Source organism: Bos mutus, chromosome 15 (assembly GCF_027580195.1).
Source record: "Bos mutus isolate GX-2022 chromosome 15, NWIPB_WYAK_1.1, whole genome shotgun sequence".
Taxonomy (NCBI): Eukaryota; Metazoa; Chordata; class Mammalia; order Artiodactyla; family Bovidae; genus Bos; species Bos mutus.
Window position 1 is genome coordinate 15,357,763 of NC_091631.1, and position 15,567 is coordinate 15,373,329.

The 15,567-nt window shown below is 47.5% G+C and overlaps 1 protein-coding gene and 1 non-coding gene across 2 annotated transcripts in view; both read right to left on the reverse strand.

The window, feature by feature from the left end:
• Positions 1–15,567, reverse strand: part of PRR5L (proline rich 5 like) — a 78,907-nt gene that overhangs the window by 56,287 nt on the left and 7,053 nt on the right.
• Positions 4,386–4,457, reverse strand: TRNAC-GCA (transfer RNA cysteine (anticodon GCA)). Its single transcript has one exon. It is a non-coding gene; the product is annotated as a tRNA-Cys (tRNA).

Sequence of the window (15,567 nt, forward strand, 5' to 3'; positions counted from 1 at the left end):
TTACAGTGAGTTGAGGCCAGTCCTACAGAAAAGTGATTGCTAAGCTATGTTTGACTGTGGTTCCCATGCACACCCATCAAAGTTTGGGCCCCCACTGAGTCTCTGTAGCTTCCACCAAGTTTTCCATTGAGATGACTTAAAAAAAAAAAATAGAGCACACAAGAGCTCCTTGTCTAGGCACTGAAGATGGTCCATGACACGCCCTGACCACAGCAGCCCACATGCATCGCTCAGTATTTCCCAAAGCATCAGTGCTTCTTCCCTCAGGCTCATCTCCTCACCCTCCCTTGCCTGCCATTCATTCATTTATTCTATCAGAACATATTTATTAGCTACTATTTACTAACCAGGCTTCCCTGGTGGGTCAGTGGTAAAGAATCCACCTGCTAATGCAGGAGACGTGGGTTGGAACTCTGGGTCAGGAATATCCCCTGGAGGAGGAAATGGCAACCCATTCCAGTATTCTTGCCTGGAGAATCCCATGGACAGAGGAGTCTGGTGGGCTACAGTCCATGGGGTCGCAAAAGGGCTGGACACAACTTTGTAATAAACAACATCGATTTATTAACCACGTGAGCTGTGTAGCATCCGAAGATTTCTAAGACCGAGTCCCTGCCCTCAGGAGGCTCACGGTCTATGGGAAGAGAAGTTTCCTGTATTTGCTCATGCAACAAACATTTACTAAGCCCCTACAGCACTTTGAGCACTCGGGTATTGGGGATGCATGGTGGCCATGGAGAATGTGGTCCCTGCTCCATGGAGCTGTTCCATGTGAGGCTGCAGGCTTTTGATTGTATCTACTATTTCCCTTAGGGCTTCCCTGGTAGCTCAGCTAGTAAAGAATCCACCTGCAGTGCAGGAGACCCCGGTTTGATTCTTGCGTTGGGAAGATCCACTGGAGAAGAGATAGGCTACCCATTCCAGTATTCTTGGGCTTCCCTTGTGGCTCAGACGGTAAAGAATCCACCTGCAATGTGGGAGACCTGGGTCTGATCCCTGGGTGGGAAGATCCCCTGGAGGAGGGCATGGCAACCCACTCCAGTATTCTTGCCTGGAGAAACCCCATGGACAGAGAAGCCTGGCAGGCTACAGTCCTTGAGGTTGCAAAGAATCGGACACGACTGAGTGATGAAGCACAGCATAGCCCTGTTTCCCTTGCCCAGAACCCCCTCCCTCTTCCTCTCTGTTTATCTAAATCTAACTCACCCTGCAGGGTTGGGTTCAATGATACTGTCTCCTGGAAACCTTTATGACTCCATGGTTAATGACTTTGAGTGAATCTGGATTCGAATCTTAACAAGGTCACTCCCAAGTTGTGTGACTTTGGGCTGATTGAGTCTGAGTCCTCAGCTGCTAGCAATGCCAACTTCACAGGACAGATAAGAGGGGAAATGAGATGGTGTGACATGCCCAGCAAAATAGTAGACCCAAGGCTCTCAAGCATCGGCTATTTCTATTCAGACCTGTCTCTCTCTCTTTTCTGGGCACTTTTGAACCTGCCATTTCAGTCTTTTATTCTTCAGTCAGCGTCAAGTCCAAACTGACGATGCAAAGTGAGTTTGGGAACTGGTCAGAGGGAAGAACAAAATGAAATCACCAAGATCAAAGTCACTTTTTTCTTCCAAAGCTTTAGGGTTTAGCCCAAAAGTATTCTCAGTAGCACCTCACCAGCTTACTCTGCTGTGTCCCCAAAAATAACACTGAAAGAAAAAGATATTCCAGCTACAAACGCCAACTTTCCAGCTGGCAGGGGGAGCAGATTTTGCAGGCCCAGCTGCGGTGTTAGAAGAAGGAAGAATCCAGGTCCCTCCTCCCAGGGAAACAGGCTGCCCTGGTCAGCGAAGCACTGAGGCTGCTGGGCCCTGAGACTGTCCATCCAGAGGGCGCGGGCAGGGCTATCACTCCCTGTAGACAGTGGGCACAGTGACAATGAACTTGTAAAACCAGGAGCGAAGAAAGGAATGGCTCGTCCTACCTCTGACACTTTTTAAACGTGTCCCACTTTCTCTGACAGTCTCCTGCCCTTCACCCCATTCTCAGAATGAGCCGACGATGACTAAACTTTACCAATAAATGCTGAGGAAGTCATGATAGGCCTTCTCACTTTCAGAGGGTCTCAATAACCCCACAAGTGCCCCTGGAAGGTGGAAAGATCTATGCAAATAAATGAGTAGGGCAATGCAGTAATAAAACCACGGGAGCCCTTCAGACGCCTTAAACTAGCTGGCTTTGGGATTTAACTTGCCTGGTAAAGGTCACACGATTAAGAGAGATTCTGTTTCACTGCCTTTCTTTAAATGGGCCTGTTAAGTGCAATTCATCTGTGTAATTATGGGATATTAACTCCATTTACGAGGATCCTAAACTCCAGGTGATGGAGCTGCCTCCCACTCAGGGGCACCTGTACAGGGAAGTAGAAAGGTGAGCAGAATGCATCATTCATGTCTTCTGGTTTCCTGCCGAAACACCACTTCTGCAGGAGGCTGGGCAACACAGCGGACCCCGGGAGCGGGCTCCTGCCCCGCATCCCACTTCTCAGTTACTGCCTCCTGCCAGGCTTCCTGCTCCAAGCCATGTGCACATCCAGCAAGCCTCATGGGCAGCCCCATCCACATATGCAACCCTTTTAACTATGGGTGACTTTCAGCCAAAAGGATGATGACCACGGCGTCCTCGGCCTTGCCTCAGCCGTGCAGTAACACACAGCCAGGAGCGTCTCTGACTCATTCGTCCCCTGCAAAACCTGCCACCCTCAGATTCAGACATTCCAAAGCTGTCTTCATCCACCATGCCTACTTCCGGCTGGAGCCGAGAGGCCTCCCCAGAGCTCCAAGAGGAAGCTGCTGGGCGCATTGATGAGAGGGGCCTAAAAGGGAAAAGCTGACACACCCTGAATCCACCTGCCATGGCACTGCCTCCTCACACCCGGGCTCGTCCCGACCTAAACAGGGCAAGGCGGAAACTCACAAGACAGGCGGAGCTTCCCAGTGAAGCCAGGCCAGGCTCTCGCTTACAGGGGACAAAAGTGAGGCTCAGAGGAGCAGAGCAAAGTCTGATATCCGAGGTAGGAGAGAGCTGGGACTGGCTAGAACTCAGGTTCCCTCATTCCTGATCTAGAAAGTTTCCCAGCCCCCACCTAGGCCATTCTGTAGGCTCTTTGAAGACAGTAATCAGATCGAGACTTACTCATCCCTGTAACCTCAAGCCTAAGGGTACCGCTGAAGATAAAAATGAAGAAAGACTAGCAACTCATAAGGCACCAACTGCCTGCCTGACCTGATGACAAATGCTGTCACCAAACCCCATCTGATGATCAGAGAAGTTAAGTAACCTGCCAGAAGTCACACAGCTATTAAGAGGCAGATCACTGACTGACGACTGGCCTCATCCTACAGCCCATTCTCACTTTGCCGGGAGACCAGACCTGGCCAGGAGAATCACAACTGAAGCTACCAAGTTAGGCCGGAACATCTAGTCACAGAATTTCATATTAAAATTTAAACCTCATGCCCCAGAGATGGATAAACAGACGTAAGGAACACTAAGACCACATTTGACACAGGCCAGGGGAGCACAAGGAGAAAAACATGAAAGGCGAAAGCTTGGGCTGCTTTAGTTAGACACCCCACCCCCTACTATCTGTGTGACCTTGGCAAGCCTCTTGACCTCTCTGAGGCTCAGTTGCCTCCTGCACGAGATGAGCTAGCTAGCATGACAACCTCAGGGTTGAATGAGGATAAAAGGAGGATATATGTAAAGCACTTAGATGGAAGAGTGCGTGGCAAATAGCAAATGCTTCATAAGTGCTTGTTAAATAAATAACTTGTTATTTCTAAATCTCTAGGCAATGACAGCAGTGGGAGCATAGTAACACTTCCTCCGGCTTATGGCGACCTCAAAAACATCTGGGAAATACTCCACTTGGGAGCAGGCCAGGTCTCTGAGCCCCCATGGTGGTCATAGAGCATTAGGGCCTTGGGTAACTCAGGATGTTATTTACTGAGGCATGATGCCTTTCAACTCCTTTCCCATAGCATGGTTTCTGGGTGGCAGTGGGGTGGGGGTTGGTCACAGAGTGAAGCAAGCTAAGAATTACTGGCCCTTTGGCCCAGCAGTTCCACTTCTAAGAATGTACCCTACAGAAATGGTGACATGGTCCTGAAGCCTGGCAAATATGCCAGTTTTTTTGCAGTAATGAAAAATTGGAAACCACCAAAATATCCACCCAAAGGGGACAGGTTAATCAACTATGTGAAAATGAAGTCACTCAGTTGTGTCCAACTCTTTGGGACCCCGTGGACTGTAGCCTACTAGGCTCCTCTCTCCACGGGATTCTCCAGGCAAGAATACTGGAGTGGGTTGCCATTTTCCTTCTCCAGGGGAGCTTCCCAACCCAGGGATTGAACCTGGGTCTCCTGCATTGCAGGCAGACGCTTTAACCTCTGAGCCACCAGGGAAGCCCCCTAATCAACTATTGTACCCCCTAAATGGAATGGTTGCTGCTCAGTTGCTCAGTTATGTCTGACTCTTTGCGACCCCATGGACTGTAGCCCACCAAGATCTTCTGTCCATGGAATTTTCCAGGCAAGAATATTGGATTGGGTTGCTATTTCCTCCTCAAGGTGATCTTCCCCAGCCAGGGATCAAACCCATGTCTTCTGCGTCTCCAACATTGCAAGAAGATTCTTTACCATTGTGCCACCTGGGAAGCCCAAATGAAACAGTTAACACACCATTAATTAACAGGAACGACTGTAGCTCTCAAGGATGAGTGGTCACTAGAGGCTTTCAAATCAGGCAAACCCTGGCATCAACGCTCATTCTGCCACTCATTGACTGTAGGAGGCAGAAAAACTGGCCCCCAAAGATGCAGTCACTTCTTAGTCCTCAGAACCTGAGACCATTGTCTCAGGTGGCAAAAGATGTAATTAAGTCAAGGATCTGGAGAGAAGTAGCTTAGTGTGGATTATCCAGATGGGCCCATAAATACATGTACCCTGATAAGAGGGCTGTAGGAGACTGGAGACAGAGGAGGAGACACAGATACACACAGAGAAGAAGCAAAGACAGAGGAAGAGACAGGAGAGATACAGCCACAAGCCAAGGAATGCTGGCAGCCACCAGAGGAAGCTGAAAGGGGAAAGAAACAGATTCTCCCAATGCAGCTAGAAGTCGGTCTGCTGTGAAAAAGAAAATGAGATTCACCCCTAGCGTCTCTGGAGGGCATATGATGCTATGATACGTTGATTCTGGACTTCTGACTCCAGAACTGTGAAAAAATACATTTCTGGTTGTTTGTTTTTTTTTAAGACTTTTTTTTTAATGTGGACCATTTTTAAAGTCTTTATTGAATGTGTTACAATATTGCTTCTGTTTTATGTTTTGGTTTTTTGGCTTAGGATGTGGGATCTTAGATCCTAGACCAGGGATCAAACCTGCATCCCCTGCATTGGAAGTCTAAGCCTTTTTTGAAACTCTACATGTTAATTTTGTAAAACTGTTTGTTTTGTACTGGGGTATAGCCAATTAACAATATTGTAATAGTTTCAGGGGAGTGGCAAAGGGACTCAGCTATACATATACATGTATCCATTCTCCCCCAAGCTGGAAGTCAAAGTCTTAATCACTAGACCAGCCAGGGAAGTCCCCACGCCTGTTGTTTAAAGCAAACCAAGGTTGTGGGCATTTGTTACTGCAGCCACCACAAATGAATATACTCACTGTGTCCCTGGTCCACCCTGCACAGCAGGGTCTACATCGAAAACATGGGAGCCTGCAGAGTTGTGGTGCTGACGAGCAAGATGATCTACGAGGTGCTTGGCATGGTTCCTGGAATTACACAGATGCCACCCCACGTGCTGGGGAGGTTCAGACCGAAGGGGCCAGAGCCAGGCTCCATGTCACCACCTCCAGCAGAAGCAGGCGACTTAGGATTGGTGGTGGTAGTGATGGTGTGGGGCTGGATGAGATGATTCAAGGAAGGCTTAAAACAGGTTGGCATGCAGCAAGTGCTTGATATCTGCTACCTACTGCTTATTTTTATTACCACCACCACCACTGCCGTATTAGCCTGCTCAGTCTGCTATAACCAAATACCACAGACGGGGTGGGTTCAAGCAACAGACATTTATTTTCTCACGGTTCAGGAACTACAAGTTCACGATCAAGGTGTCAGCAAGGTGGTTGTCCCCTGAGGCCTCTCTCCCTGCCTTGCAGACAGCCACCCTGTGTCCTCGGGTGGACTTGCCTCCGTGTGCCTGCATCCCCGGGGTCTCTCTGTCCAAACTTCCTCTTCTTATAAGGACTCTAGTCATATTGGATGAGGGTCCACTCTGATGAGCTCGTTTTAACTCAGTCACCTCTTCAAAGTCCCTATCTTAAAATGTTACGTTGGCCAAAATAACTTGTGGGTTCTTTTTTCCCGTAAGATGTTACAGAAAAATCCGAATGAACATTTTGGCCAACCCAATACAATCACAGTCTAAGGTTCTAGGGGCTGGATCTCACCATACGAATTCTGCTAAGTCCCTTCAGTCGTGTCCGACTCTGTGCGACCCCAGAGACGGCAGCCCACCAGGCTCCCCCGTCCCTGGGATTCTCCAGGCAAGAACACTGGAATGGGTTGCCATTTCCTTCTCCAATGCATGAAAGTGAAAAGTGAAAGTGAAGTCGCTCAGTCGTGTCCGACTCTTAGCGACCCCATGGACTGCAGCCTACCAGGCTCCTCTGCCCATGGGATTTTCCAGGCGAGAGCACTGGAGTGGGTGCCATCGCCTTCTCCGATACAAATTCTAGGGGACACAATTCAGCTACAATCACCACTGCCACCACCACCATCATCACTGTCACCATCACAAAACCTTCCTTGCCTAAGTCTCTGAGTTACAGAAACCATGGGGTTTTAGTAGATGTTCACTCATGAAGGACCAATGAGGCTAACACTTAGGAAAATACGCTTCTAGAATGATTAAAGTAGCTAAGTTTTGGGTGCTTTTCAGTTATCTGGAAAGCCAGAGTCCTGCGTTCACGAAGCATGAGGCAGTTAAAGGGTTCCTGGGTGCTGTCACTGGCCTTGCTCACCCGCCGGGCTCATTGCACGGGGTTACTTTGGAAACTCGGGATCCACAATGTGTATCTTGGAGAAGAATGTGGTGTCTTGCATTCTCCTCCCGGCTTCTAGGGCCAGGGCATGGGAAGGGGACGCAGCCTACGGGCTGGGCCAGTGGGCAGAAGTAGGGGGTATACCTAGTGGAAAATGCAAATGAATTCTATTGTACTAAGACTGCAACCCTCTGAAAAGGGAAGTAGGATCATGGCAAAAATTTAAAGAAGTGGATGGCTTATAATGACTCTGAGGCTTCCAGGAAAAAGCCATTCTGAGGGTAAATAACAAAGAAGTCAAACAAAACTGGGTACTCAGTCTGATGTGGCCGCCCAGAAAACAGAAAACAGAAGAAACCCGTTCCCAGGGAAACCAGATAGACAGCTCATCTGATAGATCCCCTCACCCCCACCCAGGTGCCCCTGAAGGCAGGAAGCCCAGCAAGGAGCTCCTCCCCTGGGACACGAACACAGAGATGAAGAGCCAATGACCTTCCACACCCTCAGGATTTAGATACCGTCATTCAACTCCACCCATCCGTTCTCTTAACTATGGCCAGAGCAATCTTGATCATGATGACCACAGAGAATGATGGCATATTCACTGAGGGCAAGGAAAGGACAGGCACTGGACACGCATTATCTTGGTGCCTCTGAAATGAATTCAGGGGAACTTGACCCAAAATCTTTCATGATACAGATTAGAAAATATCAGAGTGCACCCATTTGGGGGAAACGTGCATATCACACATTTACTGAGACTAAATATATCAGTATTTCCTACTGTCAAAATGTTAGAAAGCCCCTGAAAAAGACACATGTTCATTGTAGCCCAACGTTCATTGCAGCACTATTTACAACAGCTGGGACACAGAAACAACGTAGATGTCCACTGACAGATGAACGGATAAAGAAGCTGTGGTACATATATACAGGGGAATATTACTCAGCCATAAAAACGAATGCATTTGAGTCAGTTCTAATGAGGTGGATGAACCTAGAGTCCATTATGCAGAGAAAGTCAGAAAGAGAAAAACAAATAACATATATTAACACATATATACGGACTCTAGAAAGATGGTACCAATGATCCTGTTTACAGGGCAGCAACGGGGACTCAGACACAGAGAACAGACTTGTGCATACGGAGGCAGGAAGGAGAGGGTGGAATGAATGGAGAAAGTAGTATTGAAATATATACACCACCATATGTAAAATAGATAGCCAGTGAGAATTTGCTGTATGACCCAGGGAACTCAAACTGGGGCTCTGTGACAACCTAGAGGGGTGGGATGGGGTGGAGGTGGGAGGGAGGTTCAAGAGGAGGGGACATATGTATACCTATGGCTGATACATGATGATGTATGGCACAAACCAACACAATATTGTAAAGCAATTATCCTTCAATTAAAAATAACTATATTTTAAAAAAATGCTTGAAAGCCCTGTGTGCTATCATCTTCCCCATCTTACAGAGAAGGAAATGGAGATGCTGCTTTGAACAAGAACCCAACACCCCAGTGCCTGCAATGCTCACAGAGCTGTTGCTTCAATGCTTTCAAAGGCTCCCTACAGGTCTTAGAATAAATCCCCAAACCTCATCCTCACATTCTCACTTCCCTTCACTCTGCACACCAGCTTCCCCTCATTTCCTCTAATACTACCTGCTCTCTCCTGCCCCGGGACCTTTGCATGTGCTGTGCCCTCCGTGGGAAATAGTTCCTACTCACTTATCCAGGCTCAAACCTGTACACCCTTTATCACCTAAACTTCACTTGCTCAGAGAGGTCCTACTCCTTCTCCGCCCACCCCCCCACCCCGATCAGGTCACACCACCCCACAGAGCACCGCCCCCCGTGCCGGCCCCCCCACCCCCAATCAGGTCACACCACCCCACAGAGCACCACCCCTGCTGGCGCCCTCCCCACCCCGATCAGATCACACCACCCCACAGAGCACCCTCCTTACCAGGGACCAGTTTTGTGGAAGACAGTTTTTCCATGGATGGGGCCAGGGGATGCTTTGGGGGTGATTCAAGTTCATTACATTTATTGTGCACTTCATTTCTATTATTATTACATCAGATCCACCTTAGATCATCAGGCATTAGATCCCAGAGGCTGCGAACTCCAGAATAAATCACTACAGAAATATTCCTTTTTGTTTCCATGAGGTCCATAAGGGCAGGGGCTGTGTCTACTCTGTGGTCAAGTGCATCCCCAGAACGTAGTATAGTGCAAGAATCCCACAGAAATTCGATGAATGAGCAAATGAACTAGCCAGAGAGTGATGGTCTTGCTGGGAGACACAGAAACCATAAACAAGTATCAGCTGAGGAGTCTGATACCTCAAATTACAGACAGCTTTACTGCATGAAAACATCCTAGTATTGAAATCCGACAAGCCTGGGTTCAATCCAACCTCTACAGTGTATCAGCTGGGTGACCTGGATAAATGGCTCAACCTCTCCGAATCTCTGTTTCCTCATCTGTCAAATGAATGTGATATTTATCTCAACGTTGTTAGCATTAAATGAGGCAGCCTAGATCATGGCCTCACCCACGGTAGGAAACCCCCTAATTGGAGCTAGTATTAAATTTTTATAGAACACTGTTCTCCACGAAGCCTCCATAGGTTCCCAGATGGGACATCCAGTCATGGTGTAGGGCTTGATGGAGTGCAGTCTGGGGCAACTGCCAGGGAGGGAAATTTGACAAGATTACAACCTGGTAGCTCAGATGGTAAAGAATCTGCTGCAATGCGGGAGACCCGGGTTTGATCCCTGGGTTGGGAAGATCCTCTGGAGAAGGGAATGGAAACCTACTCCAGTATTCTTGCCTGGAGAATCCCATGGATGGAGGAGCCTGGCAGGATACAGTCCACGGGGTCACAAACAGTCACATATGACTGAGCGACTAACGCACACAAAATGACGAAGGTTGTGTCCTCGGACACAGCAACGCTACTTCCAGGGATGTTACTCTGGGCGTGTCGAGTGGGTTCTAAAACCAGAGCTCTTCTGCAGCCTTCTTTATAACAGCCGTGGGTCGGGAAGACCCTAAATGCTTAGCACCGAGGACTGGCTCTGTCAGCTACAGTGTCCCATATGCTGGGATCTCAGAAAGAAGGGTCAACAAACTTCACGCACTGACTGGGGTGCTCTCTGGGGATGCTCTGAATGAAGCAAGTTGAAAAGCTAAACATAGAATCATGTTTATGTTAGGCTTCCATCTACATAAAAAAGATGAAAAAGCATATTTGCATATTTCACTCAATGAGCATAAAGCATCTCTGAAAAGACAGACCAGAAACTGGTAACCCTGGTTTTCCCCAGGAAGGAAGCTGGGTGGCAGGAACACAGTGGGGAGCACTTTTCTCTATAAACCCTTATGTACTTTTTAAATTTTGAAACATGAAAATGTATTACTTTTTCAAATAAATAAGTAAAAACAAGTGACTCCCCCCAACTTCCCTCCCCTTCTCAAAAGTCAAATACATCATAGCTTATACGATTTGGTCAAAGTCACTCAGCTCTTAGAAGTTGGATTCAAACTGGGCTCCTGATCCCCAGGGCAGTGCTCTATCAATTACCACTCATTCATTCAACACAAATTTATTTATTTAGCATTTATTCTACAACAGGAGCTGCCTTGTGGAGGGATATATGGGCCAGAAAATAAACCCTGGTAAGAAAAGATGAAGGGGAGAACCAATTTCTTTCCATCTTCACATCATGCATCACAAACCATCCCAAAGGGCTATGCCTAAAACATCCCAAAGAGTGGACAGAAACAACCCAGGTTCAAGGAGGCATCCACAGACCAATCCAATCTGGATTTTGCCATCTTAGGATAAAAGCCCAGCTGTCCCAGATCTGAAGTTTTCAAGAGAAGACCCAAATCCAGACCTATTAAAATGTTTAAATCACTCAATGTGGAAGAGCTGGCAACTAATTCACCAGGTGGACTAACACCTTAGGGGCCTCACATAACCCTTCCCAGCTGGGGCAGTAGTAAAGAATCTGCCTGCCAATACAGGGGCTGCAGGAGATCCATGGGTCAGTCAGGAAGATCCCCTGGAATAGGAAATGGCAACCCACTCCAGTATTCTCTCCTGGACAATCCCATGGACAGAGGAGCCTGGTGGGTTACAGTCTGTAGAGTCACAAAGTTGGACTCGACTACAGCAACTTAGCATGCATATGGGTCTGTGACCTTTATTTTATCCCATCATAGCTATGACCACCAGCCTTCTCACACTTTTTACCCAGAGCCTAATCAGAGTATAATGTAAGCCCGCACTACCCAGCCACTGTGGCCTTGGAAAAGTAACTTCACTTCCTAAGATCTATTGATATCTCAGTTAAGTACAAGACTTGTTGATGGCCATGGTAACCTCTCAGCATTGCCAGCCATGTGTTCAACCCCTACCCTGTGAGGCCCACATAACCAGGCACCTTTGACAGATCAGGAGGGGGATTAGACCATGACACAGTGCAAACGCAGAACCAGCTCTCAGCCTTCTGTCATCTCCCACTTGCCGTATCATCTAATCGGTCAGCCTCTTAACTAACCAGCTCTCTCTCTTATCTCACCCTTACTCCATCATTGCCTCCTCAGTGGAGTCACAAGCACCCTCTCCTCCCCTCTACACTACATACACACTCAGATACACTCTTCAAACAGGGCCAGTCAGCAGCCCCTGAGATCCTCACTAAAAGAAACACATAGCAAACAGAGCCTGCTAAGCCAACCTAGGAAACCAGATCTGAGCTACCTGGTGCCCGTACGTCTTTAAGAACAGTGGGACCATTTTCCAGACCACTTGTTTCCCATGATGATTTTCCTCGTGTTGGTGCTGGTAAGAATATACTAACCATCATCAGAGGCTGGCCCAGATGGTGGGGTAATACTGAGCCTCTGTGAGCAACTATCATCTCAGCCCATTTCTGTCCTAAACCAATGAGGCAGCTTTTATTATTTTCATTTTGCAGAGGAAGAAACTGAAGCCTGGGAATTAACTTGCCCAAAGTCAGAAGACTAGTTAAGTGGGACCAAAAGTCAAATCCCACCTGATTCCACGACCTGAACCCCCAAGTTTTAACAACAGGTCTGCCACATGTCCACCTCCCATACTTCCCTTCTCAACCATCGCCAACAGCTTCTTACCCAGTTCAGGCAGCCCGTGAGCTCTGTCCTTTACAGGAAGGAGGTTTTTGTTTCTTCATAGTCCCTTCGAGAGAGCTGATGTCATTGTGCTTGTTTACTGGTTCACAGCCTGACTGGCCCTGAGAGCACGTAAGTTCTTTAAAGACGTGTGAGAGCTGGCTGGACTCGCTCACTGTCGTATCCTGCTATGAGCACAGTGCTAAGCACATAAAAGATGCCCAGGAAATAAGGTTGAATACTGGGATGAAATGTGGACTTCCACGCCAGCAAGTGGAACAACCCTTCCATTTCTGAAAGTGAAAGTGTTAGTCGGTCAGTCATGTCCCACTCTTTGCAACTCCATGGATCACAGCCCGCCAGGCTCCTCTGTCCATAGGATTCTCCAGGCAAGAATACTGGAGTGGGTAGCCATTCGCTTCTCCAAGGGATCTTCCCAACCCAGGGATCGAATCTGGGTCTCCCGCATTGCAGGCAGATTCTTCACCATTTGAGCCAAGCATACATAAGGGACCAGAAAAACACCCTTCTTTCTGCTTGAACTGGGGTCCACCTTAGCATCACTGGACCTAGGCCATGTGGGCAAGAAGTCCTAGGTCTGCCTGCTGGTCAGTGGAACCTACAAGCACAGCAGAGGAAGGTGCCGGCTGCTGGACATGACACACTCATTTGGATTAAGACCCACCTTTGCAACTTGTAGGAGACAAAAACCAGCGGGAGCCAGACATTCTCACAAACAAGAAAATGTTAGGAGTCAAGTTTGGACTATGAAAAAGTTCAACAGGAAGAATGAGACAACTTTCTCAGTCCTCCGCTGGAAATCAGACGCAGACGGAAGAGTCTGGGAGTCCGAATTTGTGCAAGAGTAAATATTGGCACAAACAGGAAGCAAGCGCCTGTTTCTGTTTCACAAGGTTGGCAAAATCTCCCCAGAACTCAGAGCACTGACAATCCCGATCCATCTAGAAATAATTATTTCATTCCAGCATCATCTCCCAGGCCTACTAACCACGATATAATCATCAGAATAATCCCCTCCTGTGATACAAGTCAAACAAAACTGTGGGGAATAACCACACCTCTTATTTACTCCTCTCGAAACCCCACTTTAAGTATCAAGTTTCTTGGAGTGCAAATTGTTTGGGTGTGGCCCATAAATGCCATCCAGAGTGATTCTGCAGTGCCTCCCAGATGATAAACTGAAAAGTCTAGACACCAGTGGTCGCAGAGACTGACCACGCATGATGTTAGCAATTACATTGCTGACATGGAACATACATAAAACCCTGAGGGGTGACAGAGCGGTCAGCAGCTACTGTCTGGCAGCCAGCAAGAGATTTCAGTGTGGGGAAATGTGCTCTAGAATAACATGTGTGATTTATTAAAAATTAGCTTCACTCTCTCGTTGCAGGAACAAGATGGAGTGCTTTCTCATAAGAAAAGGAGGCGAAGGCAAAGGGCTCTTCTCCCATGTCATGGGGCCAAGTGCAAAGAGCACTGAAGAGAGTCAGGAGCCTAAAGGGGCTCTTGGGATCTGATCATTTCAGGGAGGTCATGAGTTCGATTCAAGTTCATGTAACAACCACGTTAGAAGCTCTGCTGTGTGCCAGGATCTGAGTAGGAAAAAACCGTTCGGGACGAGGAAGAATGGAGTATCTGCCCCCAAAGGGCTCAGGGGCTCACAGGAAATACTCAAAAGTCATGCTGTAAATGCACTATTACACCAACGACTGTAATTGAAGATGGACAGTTGAGACAAGACCGAGGCAGAAAGATTAAATCGCCTTCTCCAGTTACAAAGCAAACGAAAGGTCACCCGAAAAATACATGCTCTCCTCTTTCTTGTCTGTTTCTCTAAAGAATATGGGCACTGGACAGTGGGAAGGAAATTTGGGGAAGAAAAAACAAGCTTTCATAGCTAAAGCTCAACAGGTACCCTTTTAAAATCTGGCAAGGATGGGACCAAATATTACGCTTTAATAAATATCAGTAAGCACCCACTATCCAGAGCACGAAGAAGAGCCAGATGTGGTCCTATCAATAATAAAGAAAAGAGAAAAAAGAACAGGAATTTGGTCATGATTAAAGAAAAACACAGGAAGGCCTAAAGCACGGATGGCAAACAACGAAAAGCCTGCAGTGGCCTGAGGCAGAGAACACACCCAGGCTCAGAGGCCCAGGGGGACAGCAGCAGACTAAGGAGAACCCTCAGGCTTCTTTCTGTTTCTTAAAGAAAAGCTGGAAGCCCGGGTTTACATGTCAAATCTCCCAATTTTTAAATACTGGAGCAAATAATCTATTTTTTTTTTTTTTTCAAAACAGGATTCAAACCAAACAGGACATTTCTGATGCCAAAGTCTGGCGCCTGGGCTGCCAGTTTGAGGCCCCTTGGCTTAAAGAGTGACTACAGAAAAACAAGTATAGTTCCTACCTGCCAGGGCCAGAGGAATAACAAGGAAAGAGTGGGATGGTCATTCAGGGAGGCCTGTAGGAAGATGAATCCAGTCCTGGGAAAAATAATCAAACCAGTAAAATAAAACTTCAGAGGCCTGTGGTATACCACTCACCACTGACACCTGCACAACACTTTACAGAGTCAGCTTTAGGGATCTGTGGGTTCTGAGCCCTCGAATACAGAGGCCCAAGTGTAAAGACTTGAGCATCCTTGGACTTCAGTCCAGGGAAGAGAGACCTCCTGCACCAGTTTCCTACAGATACCAAGGGATGACTAGTTTCTAAAGCTCATTTTCACATTCACCTCATCTGATCTCCCCAACAACTCTCAGAAGTAGGCATCACTATGACCCCTATTTATTTTAGAAGTAAAGAGTTTCCGGTTCAGAGGCCAGAGAAGGAACTTGTCTCCAGTCCCACAGTTATGAAAGGGCAATAGCACCAGGACTCAAGTCTGGGACGAGTACTTTTGCATATTTCAAAGAGAAGAACTCCAGGCTATCTTGATGTACAGCCAGCCTTTACAACACCGGTCTAGCAAAAACTAATGTTCTGAACCAAGGGTGATCTTGCCCCCATCTCCTCCTGAGGGAGACATTCAGCAATGTCTGGAGGTATCTTTGGCTGCTATACTGTGGGGAGGTGTGGAGTGTACCACAAGCATCTAGCCAATAGAGGTCAGGGATGCTGTTAAACATTCTACAGCACACAGGACAGCTTCCTATGACAAAGAACTATGCAGCCCCAAGTGTCAATATGGATAAGGTTGAGACCCTGGTCAGACTCTAGTGCCTGGCTACTTAACTTGAGACCTGAGAATCAGCAGAATCGGCATCACTTGGGAGCT